The sequence below is a fragment of the Gymnoscopelus microlampas genome, assembly GCF_963454915.1.
Source record: "Gymnoscopelus microlampas genome assembly, chromosome: 9".
NCBI classification, from domain to species: domain Eukaryota; kingdom Metazoa; phylum Chordata; class Actinopteri; order Myctophiformes; family Myctophidae; genus Gymnoscopelus; species Gymnoscopelus microlampas.
Window position 1 is genome coordinate 6361746 of NC_139946.1, and position 17769 is coordinate 6379514.

Below are 17769 nucleotides of genomic sequence, written 5' to 3' on the forward strand. Positions count from 1 at the left end.
GCTTAATGTTTTGTTGCTGAAATGTGGTAAACAATTACAATTATTTGCTTTTTTGTCACCATTTTTTTTGTGGTTCTTCAGTTCATTCATTTTATTATTTTTACCCTCAATTCTTTGAGCTGGCTCAGATCATTTGACTTGCTTGTTTTATTGCTTGCAAAACACTGCCAAAATAAATAAATCAAACAGCTATACAAATACAGTATGTTCAGGGACCGAGCATTCATTCACCCAGGAGGTTCTCTTTCAGACGTGCAGACACAGAAGGCATCAGTGGGAGCGGGCCTGAAACGTATAATAAAGATGGAACAAGACCCTCACAAGCTGACATTCTGTACGCCTTAAAAAGGCCAGACCCAAAGCCACAGCCCTGCCCCTACGCTCCCCTTTGGCCCCTGACCCTGGGGCTTCAAAGTTCAAACAGACATCCTCGCATGCAAAACATGACTCCTACCTAGTATCAGACAGACAAGTTAAGGATTTTATTTTGTTATGCACAATGACAAAGGACACAAAGATGCCAGAGAAACATAGATTAGTCCCATCTGATTGGTCCCAATAGGCTAAACTTAACTGGAATCTAATGGCAATTAGGCATGAAGTAGCCTCATCAGCAAAAGGCTCGGACCAACATTCCAGCACTAGCTGTCAAGCCCACACACACACACAAAATCAGTTACATGGGTTTGACCTAACCCCAGGCAGTGTGTCCCCAATGCAGTGCAGCTGTACACTTCTACTCTCTCCTACACCAAAACATCCATGCAATATAAACAGTGTTGATTTAGTCAAGAAGAGATCCAGTAGACAATTCATCATAGGTGCTGTAGATTTAGTCGACTGAAATCTTATGATATTTAGTCGACTAAAACAAGACTCAAGGTAAAACATTTCAGGTGACTAAAATATGACTTAAACTAAACAGAATTGTATTTAAAAGACTGAAAACTATGACTAAAACTAAATCAAAATTTGCTGTCAAAATCAACACTATTTTGCACACTGCAGGTCTGAGAGGGTAACCGGTGATATACAAAAAAAACTCTGGCAAGAACGCAGCTTAATGACTTGATGAATGAATGATTCTTGTGGTCATTCTACATAACGTGTAGATGTTGCGGTGGGAAGCCAGGATGGAAGAAAGAAAAGCAAACCTCAGTGGGGGCTGAAAACGCCAGAGAAAATCAGCCTCTCCCATCTCCACATCCTCGCTACGGCTAAGTCCAGCTCCACACAACCATGAACTGTTTACATGAGGCATCAGAGGGAGGGGTGGATTATAGCGAGTGAGGGTGGAAGGCAGGAAGAAAAGGGAGCGGGTGGAAGTGGAGGGGGGGCGGGCAAAAAGGAAAGGAGAGCGGCGACAAGGACAGACGGCGAAATGTGGAGCATGCAAACTGTGGATATGACCCCTGAGTGATTCAGAGAGAACCAAACACACACACACAGATCCACACTCACACACGTATTATATAGTTAGTACATAAAAAGGGAAGAAAAGCACCCTCGCAGCACGGGACAGAATGGGGTCAGATCAGTGTTGATTTTTTTGACAGCTATTTTTTATCCAGTTTTAGTCATAGTCTTTTGAATAAAATTCCATTTAGTTTTAGTCACATTTTAGTCATCTGAAACCTTTTAGCTTTAGTCTAGTTTTAGTCGACTAAACATCGTAGGATTATAGTCGACAGTCTAGTTTTTATTTGTTGACGAAATTGTCAAGATATTTAGTCATAGTTTTAGTCATCATAGCTTAGTTTTTATGTCATTTGTCAGTGAAAAAAGGTAGTCGACGAACATTTTCCGTCATAGTTTTAGTCGACGAAATCAACACTGGATCGGATAACAAAATAAAGGAGGAGAGAGATGGTTTAGGAGTTTCAGGAGAACAGGAGAGAAAAAGACAGGCCTCAGAAAGACACAGTGACAAATAGAGATGACATGGACACAGAGAGGTGAGGGACAGAGACCAGAAAGACAGGACAAGAGTCAAATGGAGATGTCAGGGAGAGAGAGAGAGAGAGAACAGTCCACTGGGCTGAGCAGCCCATGGTGCGTGGGGCTGGGCCACTCCCTGACAGCGGATAAGTACAGGCTAAAATGTACAGGCGCTCCAGGCTTTCTGCCACCAGGATCGCCTTGTTGTGGTGTGTGTGTGCCGGGGATACAGCTTTAGCCATCATCAGTCATGTGAGACTGACTGTCTGTGTGTGTGTGTGTGTGTGTACCGTGTGTGCACTCTCTCAGTTACAAAAGTCAAGTGCGTATTCGGGCCAATAATGTAAGGGCCGTGATTAGAACATTTGTATGAAGAGACCATAAGTGGTTGGGAGGTTGGGGGGCAGAGCTAGGTAGAGTGTAGCAGTAGTACGTTTTTAAATTTGGAATGTTGTTGCGTGTGACTTTAGAGAAAATAAATAACATTGCTCAATCCTGAACAGAGCAACGACTGTGTCTGCCAGCCTCCCAGATTCAAGAAGAGAAACTTTGGAGGAACAATATTATCATACAGATCATTTGCTCTGTTGGGGTTCTCAACTCTGGTTCTCTGAGGAACCAAACGACTGCTAGTCGTCCATTATTCTATCAGGTTTCCAACCACGGCCCGGGTATTGATTAGAACCTGCTGTACTCTGGGTCCCCAGAACTGGAGGTGACAAAAACTGGCACGCTCATAACTGAACACACATACACAGCTGCATACACAGCATATACAACATGCAGCAAGTCAGTTGCTGGTTAAACCAAAAAAAAAAAAAAGGAAAACACCCACTTCAGCCAGTGTCAGTAGCATCAGTAAACGAGAGACAGCGAGATCCAATACCGACCTCGACGTTGCCATGCCATCGTCGAAACGCTACTGACGGCGTCGGTAACGTCGCGACGCAACCGACCGAACAACCGACGGTCAGTAGCGTCGCGACGCAACCGACCGAACAACCGACGGACCGACCGAACAACCGACGGACCGACCGAACAACCGACCGACCGACCCGCGGAGTCCTTCGCGCACCAGGCAACGTCAATTTCCATCCGATCCATCGACCTTATCTGCGCTCTTCTGGCGCAGCCCCCCCCCCCCCCACCCACCGGGACCCCCCCCGGACCCCCCCTCGGCCCAGGGTTTCACTCCTAATAATGTTATATTTTGCGCATTATTGACACAGAGGTTGAGATCTGTCATTCATTTCCACGCGCGTATACGCACGTATCTATCTATCTATCTGTCTATCTATCTATATATCTATCTATCTATCTATCCATCTGTCAATTAAACTATCATCTGTCACAAGGGTTTTCAGCCCAAGGACCCCCTGAGAGAGAGATGAAGCCGGGACCCCCTCTATATAAGCTCACAACGTCTTGCGCTTTGAGACGAGCTTCTAGATCTGCTTGTGGATGTGTCTGAGTATATTATGGTGGAGAAATTGAGGCTATTCAAGGATTATTATTATTATTATTATTATTATTATTATTATTATTATTATTATTATTATTATATATTATTATTATTTGGTCCCTGAGTCGAATCGACAGCAGCTATATTTATTTTATTTTAATGTCAATAAAATGTATTCTCTAAATATTATAGGCTACTAATATTTCCTGAATGAATTAACTTGGTAAATAGGGTCGGGATGACATGTTGCTATAGTCATTAATTACCCCAACCAACATCAAAGTTACCGTGCATTATCATTAAATCAAATAAAAGTTTATTATTACATCTGTCTTGCCTGTATGTCCTTTCACGAAAGCAATTGGCACTACTTTATTTAGTGTCCAAGCATTTGGAGAGATTCAGTTTTAACCTATAACTCATCTCTGAAGTGTCTATGTTACTTCTGTGTATTAATTATGAGTTGATTAATACTCAATAAAATGATACATGTTGAAATGTAACTTTCGGATCAGCGCGCATCATGCGCTGTAATTTCTCCTTCACTTTGCTGCCCAAAAATAGCTGATCTACAAGCTCACAACGCATCAGCGGGACGTTTTGAGGAAATCCGATATTTTTGGAGAAGCTCTTCTGTCAATTTAAATGTTCTGTATGAGTCATAATAGTAGCCTGGTTATTAATCTACAATCACCATTTAACGCCGTTGATGAAATGACTGAGCGCGTGTCTGAGCGCATGTCAGGGTGTGTGTGTGTGTGTGTGTGTGTGTGTGTGTGTGTGTGTGTGTGTGTGTGTGTGTGTGTGTGTGTGTGTGTGTGTGTGTGTGTGTGTGTGTGTGTGTGTGTGTGTGTGTGTGTGTGTGTGTGTCTATCTCCAGCAATGTACCGCTTGCCTACAGCTGCCCGCCCCTAAACCCACAAAAATATACAATATAGAGGGGGTCCCTGCTTAATCTTTCTCTCAGCTAGGGGGTCCTTGGGCTGAAAACCCTTGTGACAGATGATAGCCGTTTGAAAATCGCGCAAGAATTAACAGCTAAACTGTTGATAAATAGATAGATAGACAGACGAACAGACAGACAGACAGACAGACAGACAGACAGACAGACAGACCCAGGCCGTGGGAGGCACTCAATCACACTAACCGATGCGCTTTCTTAATTATAATATATAAGAATAATAATTATAATAATCCTACACTTCGCATATATGAATTATTATATTATGACCATACACTAACCACTTCCGACCTATGTTATACGCTATTTGAAAATAGCAGATCTACAAGCTCACAATAACGAAGCTTGTAGATCTGCTATTTGTTGAACAATCACCGCGTTGGGACCGCGTTGGGGGGGGTGGCAGCTGTACCGCTGGAGATAGATAGATAGATAGATAGATAGATATTTAGATAGATTTAAAGATAGACAGACAGACACACAGACACGCCTTTTTTTAGGGTAAGTTTATTTCATTTTTCATTTCTGAAACAGCTCCATTGGCAGCGCAAAGGTGGAGCTTGGGGGTCCCTAATAAAACCACCAAAAAGGTTAGACTACAATGGGCTATATATATGTAAAGTCGACGTTGTGTATTATTATGTTACGTGCGTAATTACGCGCGTCGCAAAAATCTGATTGATATCGTTAGATAAAGTTCATAATTAAATATAATATATTCATGACTGATACCAAATGAAAATATAAACTTGAAAGATCATAGAAACATTAAAATTATAAGAATTCAAGTACAATTGGCAGAGATATGGCCTAATCAAATCTCAACCGCTTTCTGTCTCCTGCACAAATTATGCTGACCTACAATAGTTATGAGTGACCCCCTGGGCTTGGCGGAGGGGCTCCGGGGGGGGGGGGGGTCGGGGTGGCACGGGGATAGCTTGTGGGGGCTAGCCTACAGTGGGATGTACAGTACACGTTGTGTATGATTATGTTACGTGCGTAATTACTTTGAAAAATCATGTGCGGCATCCAAGAGCATCAAAGAGCAGATCCAATGCAGCAGACTCTGTATCGCGCTTCAGAGCTTGTTGATCGGGGGGGGGGGGGGGGGGCACGCAGGTGTGGGGGGGGGGGGGGGGGGGGGGCTGCGCCAGAAGAGCGCAGATATGGTCGATAAATTGACGTTGCGGTGCCATGAAGGATCGACTCCATGGGTGGCCACCGACGGAGTCAACCAACGGCGTCGGTTTCGTCGGTTGGCTCTCGACGGCGTCGGTTGCGTTGGTTGTGCGTCGCAACGCTACCGACGCCGTCATTAGCGTCGCGCCGCTACTGACGGCGTCGCTACTGACCGACGCAGTCAGTAGCGTCGCGCCGCTACTGACGCCGTCGCTACTGACCGACGCCGTCAGTAGCGTCGCGCCGCTACTGACGGCGTCGGTACCGTTGCGACGCACAACCAACTTAACCGACGCCGTTGAGATCAGCATAATTTGTGCAGGAGACAGAGAGCGGTTGAGATTTGATTAGGCCATATCTCTGCCAATTGTACTTGAATTCTTATAATTTTAATGTTTCTATGATCTTTCAAGTTTATATTTTCATTTGGTATCAGTCATGAATATATTATATTTAATTATGAACTTTATCTAACGATATCAATCAGATTTTTGCGACGCGCGTAATTACGCACGTAACATAATAATACACAACGTCGACTTTACATATATATAGCCCATTGTAGTCTAACCTTTTTGGTGGTTTTATTAGGGACCCCCAAGCTCCACCTTTGCGCTGCCAATGGAGCTGTTTCAGAAATGAAAAATGAAATAAACTTACCCTAAAAAAAGGCGTGTCTGTGTGTCTGTCTGTCTATCTTTAAATCTATCTAAATATCTATCTATCTATCTATCTATCTATCTATATAACTATCTATCTATCTATCTATCTATCTATCTATCTATCTATCTAACTATCTATCTCCAGCGGTACAGCTGCCACCCCCCCAACGCGGTCCCAACGCGGTGATTGTTCAACAAATAGCAGATCTACAAGCTTCGTTATTGTGAGCTTGTAGATCTGCTATTTTCAAATAGCGTATAACATAGGTCGGAAGTGGTTAGTGCATGGTCATAATATAATAATTTATATATGCGAAGTGTAGGATTATTATAATTATTATTCTTATATATTATAATTAAGAAAGCGCATCGGTTAGTGTGATTGAGTGCCTCCCACGGCCTGGGTCTGTCTGTCTGTCTGTCTGTCTGTCTGTCTGTCTGTCTGTTCGTCTGTCTATCTATCTATTTATCAACAGTTTAGCTGTTAATTCTTGCGCGATTTTCAAACGGCTATCATCTGTCACAAGGGTTTTCAGCCCAAGGACCCCCTAGCTGAGAGAAAGATTAAGCAGGGACCCTCTCTATATTGTATATTTTTGTGGGTTTAGGGGCGGGCAGCTGTAGGCAAGCGGTACATTGCTGGAGATAGACACACACACACACACACACACACACACACACACACACACACACACACACACACACACACACACACACACACACACACACACACACACACACACACACACACACACACACACACACACACACACACACACACACACACACACACACACACACACACACACACACACACACACACACCCTGACATGCGCTCAGACACGCGCTCAGTCATTTCATCAACGGCGTTAAATGGTGATTGTAGATTAATAACCAGGCTACTATTATGACTCATACAGAACATTTAAATTGACAGAAGAGCTTCTCCAAAAATATCGGATTTCCTCAAAACGTCCCGCTGATGCGTTGTGAGCTTGTAGATCAGCTATTTTTGGGCAGCAAAGTGAAGGAGAAATTACAGCGCATGATGCGCGCTGATCCGAAAGTTACATTTCAACATGTATCATTTTATTGAGTATTAATCAACTCATAATTAATACACAGAAGTAACATAGACACTTCAGAGATGAGTTATAGGTTAAAACTGAATCTCTCCAAATGCTTGGACACTAAATAAAGTAGTGCCAATTGCTTTCGTGAAAGGACATACAGGCAAGACAGATGTAATAATAAACTTTTATTTGATTTAATGATAATGCACGGTAACTTTGATGTTGGTTGGGGTAATTAATGACTATAGCAACATGTCATCCCGACCCTATTTACCAAGTTAATTCATTCAGGAAATATTAGTAGCCTATAATATTTAGAGAATACATTTTATTGACATTAAAATAAAATAAATATAGCTGCTGTCGATTCGACTCAGGGACCAAATAATAATAATATATAATAATAATAATAATAATAATAATAATAATAATAATAATAATAATAATAATAATAATCCTTGAATAGCCTCAATTTCTCCACCATAATATACTCAGACACATCCACAAGCAGATCTAGAAGCTCGTCTCAAAGCGCAAGACGTTGTGAGCTTATATAGAGGGGGTCCCGGCTTCATCTCTCTCTCAGGGGGTCCTTGGGCTGAAAACCCTTGTGACAGATGATAGTTTAATTGACAGATGGATAGATAGATAGATAGATAGATATATAGATAGATAGACAGATAGATAGATAGATACGTGCGTATACGCGCGTGGAAATGAATGACAGATCTCAACCTCAGTGTCAATAATGCGCAAAATATAACATTATTAGGAGTGAAACCCTGGGCCGAGGGGGGGTCCGGGGGGGGGTCCCGGTGGGTGGGGGGGGGGGGGGGGGCTGCGCCAGAAGAGCGCAGATATGGTCGATGGATCGGATGGAAATTGACGTTGCCTGGTGGCATGAAGGACTCCGCGGTCTCCGCCAGGACAGCGACTCTGGTCGCTCGTATAATATACCGACAGACAGACAGACAGACAGACAGACAGACAGTTTCTGTCTGTCTGCCTGGAGAATAAGTGTGCTTATATTATTAAGTTCTGCAGGCACTTAAGTTGCTCTATCATATATGTTGCAAGGTAAACTCTGCAGCCGCACCGTGTCCCCAGAGCTGAGTCCAATAGTTAGATGCGTGTAATTGCGCGCATGTAAATACATGAAATAAAATAATAAAATAAATTCATGCCTGATACCACATGAAAATATAAAATGTACGGATCATATAAACGTTAAAATTATAATAATTCAAGTAAAATTCATAAAGATCTGGGCGGATGAAATCTCAAAATGCTTCGTTTATTACGCACGTGTAAATAAAGAAAGAAAATAAGGAAAAATATATATAATAAATTATAATGAATTCATGCCTGGTAGCAAATGAAAATATAAACTTTACAGATCATATAAAAAATACAATTATAAAAATACAAGTTACATTCAGAAAGATATGGCCGAATCAAATCTCAACTACTCTGGATCAAATGCGCAAAATATACAATTATTACTATCCACCCCTTGGGCGGGGGGGCGTCCCGGGGGGGGGGGTCCCGGGGGGGGGGTCCCGGGGGGGGGGGTCACGCAGGTGGGGGGGACAGGTGGGGGGGGGGGGGCTGCGCCAGAAGAGCGCAGATAAGGTCGATGGATCGGATGGAAATTGACGTTGCCTGGTGCGTGAAGGACTCCGCGGATCGGTCGGTTGTTCGGTCGGTCCGTCGGTTGTTCGGTCGGTCCGTCGGTTGTTCGGTCGGTTGCGTCGCGACGCTACTGACCGTCGGTTGTTCGGTCGGTTGCGTCGCGACGCTACTGACCGTCGGTTGTTCGGTCGGTTGCGTCGCGACGTTACCGACGCCGTCAGTAGCGTTTCGACGATGGCATGGCAACGTCGAGGTCGGTATCGGATCTCGCTCCTCCTGGAGAAAACGCCTCACACACACAGCAGCTGTTATCAAGCATTCAAGCATCATTATCAGCCTTCCCGAGAAATGTTCTCAGTGCAGAGAGTCAGAGGCCGGTCATTACTCCCATAGTAAGAGAGAGAATATCTAGGCCAGTGGCTCTTCTGGTCCTGGAGACCCAGAGTACTGCCGCTTTTGCTCATCTTTTCTTCAAACAGTCTTATTATCAGTGACTCATTTAGATCTGGGACATCAAATGGATGCAGTTAAGAAGAACCACTGATTCGGGGCCTGAGCTGTGGCAATGTGGCGATATAGCAGTAGCAATTGTCGTAATATATAAGCCGGAGATCAGACGTTTTCCTTCAAGTTTTATGTTTCTCTATCTCTGTCTGTCTTGCAGCATTGATAGAGCCAAGGCTGTGTGTGGAGGCATCAGCGGAGAATGTGACGACATGTGACTTCGTGCTTCCATCTGTGCTTGAATAGATGTGCCAGACAGCCATGCAGAGTTACCCTAGCAACTGAGCAACAGCGTCGGGTTGGAGGAGACGGAGAAAGAGAGAAAGCTTCGCCGCAGACTATAAAACAGGGCTAGAATACCAAAAGCACTGAGCAACGGGCAAAAAGATGGCTGCCTCTCGCTTGAAAGAAAACCCAAGATTTATGCACTGGTGAATTTGTCAGAGACATGCACAAAAAAGGAAGGCTCTTAGTCTTCAGACACACACACACACCCCCACGCACAAACACACGTGCTACATTAAAGAACATTCTCACATAACTTGTGGAGAACCAGTCGACAAAAGGCAGTGCAAGGTAACTTAATCTGAGACAGACCGCTGACGTACTAGCCCCAAGGAGTTCTCTCTCTTTCACACACACATACAAGCAGGGGGCTCTGATTCTGAAAGGGGAGTTTAATTTCACACACACACAGATGTAATCTCCAACTAATCACATTTGCAAGCCTTCCTTGGACAGAGCAGCAGCAGCAACACCACGCTTAGAGAGCAGATGGACCCATGTAGGCATGTTGTACACCAAGACAGCTCTGGGATGAGACCCAGCTCTGTAGGTGGAGGTGGGAACTGGGAAGGAGAGTGAGAGTGATGCTCAGAAACATGAGGGAGAGGATTATTAGTAATAATTCTCTCCCCCATGTTTCTGAGCATCCATTACACTGGGAAGTGGCTGGTAAGTTTGGTGCTCAAGTAACGTCTGCAGTCTGATTAAATTCCTTCATTTTAACGGTCTGTCTAATCATTCCAAGCAGGAAAATGTGACGGGTGTCATTGTTAAAATGGTGCTCAGGTCCTGCCTAGTTAACTCCTATGAAGGACCAGTCTCTCTGAATGATTGCCTGCTTCTAAGAGACTTGCTGTCTTGATGAAGAACTGCAGGGCCAGAATTGTAGCGATGATAAAACACTTAAACCCTATATACTTAGTTGACAGGAGTCCCCAAGGGGTCTATGCAGTGCCACCTCCTTTTGTTGGTCAACAATTACACAACGATGCATTTGTCAAAAAGTCAAAAAGAAAAAAACGGGCGCTCGGGTGGCGCAGTGGTAAAGTCCCCGCCCACCACCACGGAGGTTGTGGGTTCGAAGCCACCGTGGTGCATCCGGCTTTGTCGGGCGTCTGTGCGAACGAACACAATTGGCCCGTGTTCAGGGGAGAGAAACCGAATGGGGAGGGTGATATTTGTCACTGTATGTATTCCTACGGGCTGGGGCGGCACCTGTCAGCAGGGAGTGTTGGGCGGGAGGAGTAGGATGAAGGCTCTACGTCCTCTCGGTGGGGGCTCCTCACTGGCAGGTGAGTCAGTAGGATACAACAGCAGTGACAACACAGAAATGTGTGTGGGGAGGAAAAAGGGGGTAAAAATGTTTTGGCTACTACTAAAAATACAAAAAAAAAATAACTGTAAAGGAAAACAACAGAGACAGACCTACATAAATACGTATATATTATACACAATGAAAATGTGCATGTTGTGACAGCATGTGGATGAAGAATATGTAGGTCTCAGCAGGGTTATTATAGCTAACAAACTACAATTGGAAAAAAAAAACTATAAAAACAAAAACAACTCTTTATTAAAAAAAGATAACTGAAACTTTATTGTGTGTTTACAAAACTGACTAAAATCCTAGAGAAAATGTTTTAGTCACTATAATGACCTTGGGTCTCAGTTCCTAAGGCTGGGCGATATCATAATGACAGCTTTTGCCTCGATTAAGTTGGTTATTTGTTCTAAATAATTTGGACCAGTTAATTACCCAGCCCTATCAGTTCCCTAACGCTAACAGTCCCCAGCAACTCTTTACCAAAGGGGATGAATAGTATAGCGATTAAATCAATCACACTTCTAATCTCGGAAAGGACTGCCTGCCAGGCTGCCACCTGGGCAAACCTGGGCAGGAGTGATCATCACACTCACTGTAACTGACTGCTATCTAAAATTGGCAGACACAATGACACATACACCTTTTCTTACAAGTTGTTCTTCCAGCTACTACTGTATGCATTTTGCAATGCCATGACGAATCGATTCCTTGCTTTTCTTTTGACTTAACCTAGATGGAGTGATGCCAAGTAAGTAAGAAGAACCAAAAGGAATTCATATTCTTAACAGATTCCATCTGATATACGGAAGCCCGGGGCCTTTCATCAGCAATTGGAAGGAATGCGTTTGAACTGGCCTTGTGGGGCTTTATCTATGGTGCCATCTAACCACTCCATTAGAAAATGATTTACACAATGCTTTGCCTATTGTTGGAATATCTATTCCACCGCTCCAAGGAGGTCCTTCTCACATTTTAAATAAGGCGACAGCACTGCACTGTAAAGGCATCCCAGTTATGAGTTTGAACCTACAGCCTGAGGGTCATATGTCAAGTGTTGAGAACAGCAGCTCCACACAGCCATACCAAATAGCCTATCGAAAGACAACATTCCATACAGCCCTGTAAAAGTGGGTCAAAGGGGCAAAGCAGCATCACAAAGGACAATGATGCAATGAGCCTGTTAAGAAGTTTGAGAAGTGGCAGGCTTTGTTTTAAAAGAAAATAAAAAAGGCATCCGAGCCAATGGAATAGACTAGTAATTACATATGTGAAGCTAACGCTGTTTGACAGATAACAGAACTGGACCACTCAAGTGTGTGTACACTCCAAGTACATGCCATTCAGTATATTTTGCCTTTGCCCATCCACAAATGAAGGCAACAATGGCAGATGCAGTCTGTGTGTCAGCTAGGAAGGAACCAATGGCACTCCTTTTAGAATAGGCTCTATTCACAGCAGCCATATTATGAAGACATTCACAGGTGTTACCAATGATACTAATGAAGGCTCTGTTCCATTTAGTCTAGCACAGTGGTTTCCACAACCCCCATAACTCTGAGAGTGTACAAATGGAACCAAATTGGTTCCATTTGTACACTCTCAGAGTTACACACCTGTATGGGGCCATTTGGAAGCCCATGAGGGTCCCTGGACCCCAACTGTAGACCCACTGGTGTTTCCAGTGGGCCAACATGCACAATATTAGCACACTGACTCTGTTTGACCAGAATGGAACAGAGCCTTCATTAGTATCATTGGTAATGGTAACACCTGTGAATGTCTTCATAATATGGCTGCTGTGAATAGAGCCTATTAACAGAGAAATTATATTTGTAATAACAACACTTAAATTTGTGAGTTGGGTCAATGCATGTCAGGAATACATTTCTGTAACATTTAGCATAACTTCGTTTTTCTGTGTATAATAAATAACTACTAAGTTGCTCTCTAATAGCTTTCAGACCTACAGACTCCACTGAACATTTTGTAATGACAGGTTTTCAAGATATATATTTAGTTTGGCTAAAACAACCTATCAAATGAGCAGGGTTATGACCATATTTTAACTGCAGTGGTTTTAATTTGGCCATGGAATGGTTCTCTTCCAGTGATATTAAGTGAAACTGTCATCGTGATACACAGAACAGATTTATTAGCACTATAATCAATTCAAATCAACATTATCGATCCATGATGTGCTTTCATTAATGAGGCCATTAAAGTAGAGCACGATGTGAAGAACACACTACTCTTAAGGGAGGATGAAGCCATCATAGATACTTCAGATGCCAATCTAGTTGTGAAAGTTATATTTTGGGAAACAAAACGTCTGACAGTTGACCTCGGAGTGACTCCTCTTGTTCATTGCTCATCATCATCACATGCCTGCCTTACTAAATGGATCCAAGAATTTAGCGTCCCGAGATGCGGGCCAACTATTTGCCACACTAGAAATAGAATCCTCTTCACCCAGTTGTTGCTGACAGGTTAGTTTTACATTATTTAGGCCCAAGTCCAACTTAAATCAATGCATGATATTGCAATTTGCATAATCATCATGGTTACTACAGAGGCTTATATATGCACCGTTGCTGTTGAATGAACAAGTGTTGCCATGTCCGCTTATTATAAGCGACTTTTGTTGCGTGTAAATATTGGTGGTTGCGGGTTGCGTTTTTTGGGGGGCTTGTTTCTAATGTGTAGTTGCTCATTTGGGCCTGTTTCCTAATGTTGTTTAAACCAGTGGTTCTCAAACATTTTCATGTGAAGGACCCCCAAATGAATATGTATTTGTATATGGATTGAAAATATGTTGTGCCAGGGACCCATGTATTACATTAGATTTCTGTTAAAATATTCCACCCTTTGTCCATTTTTTATCAAAGATTCTTTTGAAAATAGCTAACTTATATACGTTTAAAGTGCTCCTCCTGTCACTTCTTTTGGGCTTGTTTTCATAGCCCTGGTTACTTATATGTGTCACAAACTCTGGCAACGCTGGTTGCTGTGGAATGGACCCCACGCCACACCCGAAACTGTCCCCGGGGGGGATAACAGGGGGTCTTACCCACTCAGAGAGAATGTTACGCCCCTGCAGAGAGAGAGAGAGCATGGCTGTAGTGTTGTTGAGCTAACAATACATATTAGGGACCCAATAATGAAGCGCGCAATAGGCTCTATGCACAGCAGCCATATTATCACTTCCTTCACAGGTGTTACCAATGATACTAATGAAGGCTCTGTTCCATAGTGTAGCACAGTGGTTTCCACGACCCCCATAACTCTGAGAGTGTACAAATGGAACCAAATTTGGTTCCATTTGTACACTCTCAGAGTTACACACCTGTAAGGGGCCATTTGGAAGGTTTCCAGTGAGCCAACATGCACAATATCAGCACCCTGACTCTATTTGACCAGAATGGAACAGAGCCTTCATTATTATCATTGGTAACACCTGTGAATGTCTTCATAATATGGCTGCTGTAAATAGAGCCTATAATGAAGCGCGCAATTCTTTTTGGCTAATTTTTCTGGGTTCCACGTCACCCAAAAAACACCAAGGTGCCTAAACTTCACAATAATACACAACGAGGCTACATGGCAATGAATGGCCAGCTAGCTTTAACTGGTCCCTCGGGTGTGTCGTTGTTTCCTTTTCAGGGCTTTTTGCACCACATTAGCATCATGTTGCAATGCTGCTGCCTTTAGCTTAAGTTAGCTTTAAGCGGGCGCCAGTGTTGCCAGATTCTGCGAGAGAAATGAGAAACCAGGTCTATGAAAACAAGCCCAAAGAGAAGCGACTACTAGGGCTACGGCTGTTTGGAAATAGCCGATCTACAAGCTCACAACGCGTCGTGAGCTTGTAGATCTGCCATCTTCATTTAAAAAATAATAACCAATTTTGGAACATATTAACAACACAAATCTTGTATGGGGGTCCCTGGCACAATATTTTCAGATGGAGGGGGTCTGTGGACACATTCATATTAATCTGGAGGTCCTGGACATGAAAATGTTTAAGAAGTATTTTTTTCCTAACAACATTAGAAAACAAGCCAAAAAAAAATGCAACCCACCAAATTATTTACAAGCGACTTTACAGAAAGACAAGCCCACGGTCGCTTATAATAAGCGGACATGGCAACCCTGGCGGGCGCATGATTTATATCCATATGTACCTTACTCTTGCTTCTACTTTGTGGGGCGGGGCGAGTTTATATTCATGTATTTGGTGTTTTATGGACAACTCAGCACTTATGAATAATAAAAGCCCCATATACCGTTGTCTAGTGTACATTAGACACGTCTATTTATGACACAAATGACTCTCAGTCACAACACATTGGGCTCCTGTCGCCAGGCATGGATGCCCACTAGCAGTGTTGCCAGATACTGTGAGAGAAACAAGCAACCAGGTCTAGGAAAACCAGCCCAAAAGAAGCGACTATGGGCCACATATGGAGTACTTTAACATGTACATCAGCTATTTGAAAATAGCAGATCTACAAGTTCACAATGCGACGCGTTGTGAGCTTGTAGATCGGATATTTTCAAATACAATCTTGCGGGGAAATTATAATAAGCAGATCTGGCAACCCTGCCCACAAGTACTAACCAGTATTGCCATATTTTGGGAGAGAAACAAGCAACCAGGTCTAAGGAAAACATGGCCAAAAGAAGCAACTTAGGCTATGAAGCACTTTAAACCTATATATGCAACATTCTAACAACACAAAATGCTCCCCTGTGGCATAAAACATTTATGAAAATATTTGAGAACCACTGATTTAAAAAATAAATCACAAAAATGTGGAAGCAAAGCCTAAAATAAGAGAGTACACGTTAGAAACCAGCCCCAAAGACCACAACCACCATTTTTTACAAGCAACTTTACAGAAAAAGAAGCCCAAAGTCGCTTATAATAATAAGCCGACATGGCAACACTGACTCTAACCCCTGTACATCAAAACAAACACACCCCATCACAGCCATTTGAATGCATCATGTTAGCTATTAGAGCTAGCTTGACATTTCCAATAATCTTCTATAATCACAGCTCCCCCTCCATCACTAAAGATAGAACATAGTACACTTCTATATCACATATATGTATATAGATATTATACACCAATGCACTCATAACACACACACACAACCTCACCTCTCAATGAAGAGAAGCTGCAGTTTTATGTCCTTCCAGGCAGCAGAGCACTGCAGACTGCAGAGAGAGAGACTACTAGCTAACGTTAGGCTAGCAGAGAGAGAGAGAGAGAGAGAGAGGGAGAGAGAGAGAGGGAGAGGGCGACGCTCCTCGTAACAACAGCTGTGTTCTGTTTTGAATGACGGCCCCGTGTGTGTGTGTGTGTGTGTGTGTGTGTGTGTGTGTGTGTGTGTGTGTGTGCGCGCGCGCGTGCGTGCATGCGTGTGCGTGTGTGTTTGCGTGCATGCGCGCGTGCGTGCAAGCTCCGCCCATTGCCCGTGTAGGGAACCTTCTTTTGCCTTGTTTTAAATATATCATATAGGTAGCCGTTGGTAAAGAATTGTACACAAATAAGTGATTATGTTGATAATTGTATTATTCTAATTATATGTTTGGTATACTACGGTCAACATTATTCATTTGTTTCATTAAGTATATTAATTAAGTAAATGTTATCACGTCACAAGCATCAAGTTATTTTTTTCCAAATATGTATTTTGAGCAAGTTTTACAAATGACAGATAAAGTATATTTAATGGTTTGCAATTTGCTATGTTGGGCATCTTATGTACTGTAAATATAACACAAATATTTCTTATCTGTGGCATGAGCTCCCTGAATGTACTTGAATTCAAATTCAAGATACATTCAGAGCTGATGAATAAATCTTCATGAAAAAAGTATATATAATTAAAACATATGAGTCTAATATTTTTTATAGCCTAATGTTCCGTTATTGTTTTTATTATTTTTCTGTCTTTTATATTTTTATTGAAATCAGCCTGAATACTGACAGGGCAATTAAGTACCCTATGCATAGACATTGACCCGATGCGGGGGAATGGGTGGAGCTTCCAGTGTGCAGGGGGATTTTACAGCGAGGGGGACCCACCTGCACACACGAAGAACACATCAGAAAATCCCTTGATATTTAGTCATTCTCCATGAAATTGTACATTGGGTGTAGGTTATCATAGATTAAACTAGATTGACTGCAGATAGCATGTATAGTAGTCATCTTATGTGGCACCTTGGCTGTACAAGAAAGACACGTTTAATGCAGTTGTGTTCATTTCTTTGCTCCTAGCTCCCTCTTGTGGTACAAAGTAGTCATAACTGTAGTGGTTGTGTGTGATTGTACCAACTATTGGATTGGATTGTCAATTATTAAAGAAATTACAGATTATTCTATTCAATCATATAGCCAGGCAATTCAGTGAAAGTTTCACAATGAATCTGACAATGTGGTTTTGTTTTGTTACAACTATTTTATGTGTATGTCTTGACTCTTGGTGGAAATTATGCAGAATGTGTTGAATACAATCTGGCACTGAACAGGGCCAGATCAACCCTTTTTTGATACCCGGTGCTGCTGAGAATGTTCGCTTCACCAGGGGTGAGGGGCTGACGCATTTCGGGACAGATTTAGCACGATTTCAGCACTATTTGGTGAACTACCGGGCTGCAGCCCCTAAAGCCTGTGCATTAAGTCGGGCCTGCCCATGAATCCCACAAACATGTATATACAGCAACAAGTCGTATCATCGT

At 42.8% G+C, this 17769-nt stretch overlaps 1 protein-coding gene across 6 annotated transcripts in view; it reads right to left on the bottom strand.

The window, feature by feature from the left end:
• The window catches only part of ralgps2 (Ral GEF with PH domain and SH3 binding motif 2), a 178392-nt gene extending 162041 nt beyond the window's left edge, over positions 1 to 16351 (bottom strand). For 5 of the 6 annotated variants that reach the window (XM_084067237.1, XM_084067240.1, XM_084067238.1 and 2 more), the window contains exon 1: positions 16183 to 16351. The gene's annotated coding sequence lies outside the window, so the exon portion shown is untranslated. Of the gene's footprint in view, positions 1 to 16172 lie in introns of all 6 variants that reach the window. The other variant, XM_084067236.1, reaches the window with a different exon arrangement.
• Between the last annotated feature and the right edge of the window lie 1418 nt (positions 16352 to 17769).